The 4093-nt window shown below is 38.2% G+C and overlaps 1 pseudogene; it reads left to right on the forward strand.

The window, feature by feature from the left end:
• The first annotated feature begins 3387 nt into the window (after positions 1 to 3387).
• On the forward strand, positions 3388 to 3551 carry LOC116871508 (annotated as a pseudogene).
• Positions 3552 to 4093: the final 542 nt, after the last annotated feature.

A 4093-nucleotide genomic window follows, 5' to 3' on the forward strand; every position in this document is an offset into this window, starting at 1 on the left:
AGACTGGTTTACTGTTTGCTTTTAATTTTTTTTTCTTTTTTGCCTTTCCTTTTTCTTCTACTTATCCCCTACCTCTTCTTCTTCTTATTGTTTGTTTTGTTGCATTTTTTAAAGATTTTTCACTCAACTTGATCTCCCAGGTTCTAAGTAGTTCATTTCTGGGCTTCTGACATGTCTGAATTTTTCTGATGGACTTAGGAAAAGGGGTGGAGGAGGGAATATAGAAATACAGTTGCATTCAGAACTGAGAAGCAAACCCATCAGGAAAGAATGTATCCAAAGAATATAAATAACTTGGCCAAATGACCTTAGTCACCAACAAAGAGAAAGCAAAGTGTTTATCATAAGCCATCTGTCCTGACCCATTCACTCAATCCTCCTTAGGTTTAAATCACTATATATATATGTGTGTGTGTGATCTTTTCACTAAAACCTAAGGCATCCAAACAAGGCAGCACTGGTTTGGTATTTTCATGACAAAGCAAAACTCAACGTGGGAGAGGGACACCCTCCTACCTCTGCAGGGAGGGGGGCCGGGTGTGGCTGAAGCCCCATGTTTCACTGAAGGTCCCACACAGCATGGGAGTGCGTTAGGACATCTAAAGGCAGCACTGGCACTGGATGGTGGTACCCAGTGGCTGTGTGTACTAGAAAGCTGTGGACACCAGAAGCAGCTAGGAAAAGCCTTTACATAGCAACTAAAAAGACATCTTTGTAAGAGCACAGGAGACAACCCTGCAGATGCCCAGAAATGTGTAGAAGAGATATAAAGGATAATAGGCTAATAGAAGTCATGAAATAGTAGATGGTTAAAAAAAATCCAGAAAAAGAAAAACACAGTTTACTATAATTAATAGAAGTACATTTTTAGCCTTAAATTGGTATAGCTCGGGGAAATCCAAGTTTCACGTATATACAGTTTGCTATCATTTAACAAAGAAAGTACTCAATTGGAATCAATTGATTTCTGGTCTTCTCTCAGATCTACCTGAGTAGATCCTATGTATGTCTTTTTATTCTTTATATAATTAGTTAAATATAACTTTCTCCAATGACAAGTTTTTAAGATGTTATTTATTTATTTATTTATTTGAGAGAAAGAGAGTGCACAGGTGTACATGGGCTGGAAGTGGGGGTGGGGTTGGGCAGAGGGAGAGGGAGAAGCAGGGTCCCCACTGAGCAGGGAGCCCAACACAGGGCTCTGACCCAGGACTCTGAGATCATGACCTGAGCCAAAGGCAGACACTTAACCGACTGAGAAACCCAGATACCCTCCAATGACAAGTTTTTACACCAGCATATAAATAATTGAAAAAGTGATCATTATGATTAGCTGTCAGGGAGATTCAAATCAAAACCTTACACAAGTTAGAATGGCAAAAATTGACAAGGCAAGAAGAAACAAGTGTTGGAGAGGATGTGGAGAAAGGGGAACCCTCTTACGCTGTTGGTGGGAATGCAAGTTGGTGCAGGCTCTTTGGAAAACAGTGTGGAGATTCCTTAAGAGATTAAAAATAGAGCTACCCCATGACCCTGCAATTGCACTACTGGGTATTTACCCCAAAGATAAAGATGTAGTGAAAAGACACTACATTGTCTTTGGGCTATCTGTACCCCAACGTTCATAGCAGCAATGGCCACAATCGCTAAACTGTGGAAAGAGCCAAGTTGCCCATCAACAGACGAATGGATAAAGAAGATATGGTCCATATATACAATGGAGTATTATGCCCCCATCAGAAAGGATGAATACCCAACTTTTGTATCAACATGGATCGGCCTGAGGAGATTATGCTGAGTGAAATAACTCAAGCAGGGAGAGTCAAGTATCATATGGTTTCACTTACTTGTGGAGCATAAGGAATAACATGGAGGACATGGGGAGATGGAGAAGAAAAGTGAGTTGGGGGAAATCGGAGGGATAGACAAACCATGAGAGAGACTGTGGACTCTGAGAAATAAACTGAGGGTTTTGGAGGGGAGGGGGATGGGGGGTTGGGTGAGCCTGGTGATGGGTATTAAGGAGGGCATGTATTGCACGGAGCACTGGGTGTGGTGCATAAATAATGAATCTTGGAACACTGAAAAAATTAAATTAAAAAACAAAAAACAAATTACAATGAAGATTTGATCATTGCATAGAATGTTTAATATGTAGTTAAACATTATGAAATAAAAATGCCGAAAAAATACTTGTAAATAAAAATTTCAAAATGCAATTTCATGTATACAACAATTGATTGTCATCAATGAACTAAATGCAGCTTATAACATACTATCAACTGCCCAATAGATGTGATCATTTACCTCTAAGCAAGCTAACTTTAACATATACTCCAAGATATAAAATAAAAGTTCTTCATGAAGGAACATCTAGGTCACACTTGCAACACATTTCAATTTGTTCTGTGATTTTTACATAATATCTAATAAATTCCTTCTTCCTAAATGGAAAATTCCACGGCCACCTTTGGTCATTATTTCCACATCTGAACTTCATTCTCTCAATAATATGCATTAAGCGTCAGTCCCTTCTTTGTTCTATTTCATGCCCTCTTGCTTTTAAACTATTATATCCTTGAAGAGTTTCCTTTCATATATCTTTTTTGTCTTCCAAACTTTATCTGCATTCGTCATGTTCACCTTTCATTTCCCTCTCAAGAATAAGCACTGACCTCATATTTTTAGTCTCCACGATCTATGACCTAAAGATCCTTTATCATCACAGCTGTCTTTATTGATGCTTCATTACCATTCCTGTCATACAAGGTTCAGAATCACGCACAAAGCTCCAAGTGGGGTGGATTCCCATCCTTTGAAATGCTTTTATAATGATGTGAACCTGAGTCCCATTAGCTTTCCTGAATATTAAGATGCTATTGCTCTCATTTTGTTTCATCTCAGCCATAAGTCTTGTTACTAATATACCCTTTAAAAATGTTATTCTAACATATATTTCTTTGCAAGCCTTGGCCTAATTCTTTTCTCCATTTTTCTAAAATTCTTCTGTGTGGTTTCTTTTTTTTTTTTTTTTAAGATTTTATTTATTTAGGGGCACCTGGATGGCTCAGTGGGTTAAAGCCTCTGCCTTTGGCTCAGGTCATGATCCCAGGGTCCTGGAATCGAGCCCTACATCGGGCTCTCTGCTCAGCAGGGAGCCTGCTTCCCCATCTCTCTCTGCCTGCCTCTCTGACTACTTGTAATCTCTGTCTATCAAATAAATAAATAAATAAAATCTTCAAAAAAGATTTTGAAGATTGAGCAGAGAGCCCAATGAGGGGCTCAATTCCAGGACCCTGAGATCACGACCTGAGCTGAAGACAGAGGCTTTAACCCACTGAGCCACCCAGGCACCCCACTTCTGTGTGGTTTCTAATATGACATACAAGCTTTGTGCAGTGGCAGTATCATAGCCAATGAGGTTTATCTAAGGTGTGATTACTGTTAACTAAAAACTCTTCCAATATGATGTACAACAAGTGCCATGACAAACACATTCTTTAGTACAAAAATCAATAGAGTAAATGTGTTTTCCTAATTAAATCAATTTACATGAATGTTTTATCTCACCAAAATACCACTTAATGTCCTTCTACATGGTATTTGTCACAAAAGGAAAGGAAGCCAGGTGAAAAGAGATGAATGGAAAGAGTAGTATAGAATTAATTATTCCTGCCACTGAAAGAGGAACACAAGAACATGTATTACCTATTGTGGACTACTTGAGTCAGCTGTTTATGAAGAGCATATTTTTGTGGAATTTTCTGGAAGTATTTACATTACTTGAAAGTATTTACAAAGCACATAAAAGACAAAACTTTCAACTAAACAATAACCTAAAAACTCAGAGAACCTATACTTTTTTTCTATCAGCTTTGGTTTTCGCTACTTTGATTGACTCCATTTTGGTTTTCTTTTATTTTATAAATCTGAGATTAGGTCGTAGAAAAAATGCCCAAGCACCAATTTGTTCAAGTCACCTACAAAATGATTATACAACTGGAATGAGGGGACAGAGCAGCCACGTTTACACTGCAGATAATCTTTTGCCTTATTACCTTACAACACTCTGCATTTTTTTCTTTCCCTATTT

Source organism: Lontra canadensis, unplaced genomic scaffold (assembly GCF_010015895.1).
Source record: "Lontra canadensis isolate GAN:19392208 unplaced genomic scaffold, GSC_riverotter_1.0 scaffold1, whole genome shotgun sequence".
NCBI lineage: Eukaryota > Metazoa > Chordata > Mammalia > Carnivora > Mustelidae > Lontra > Lontra canadensis.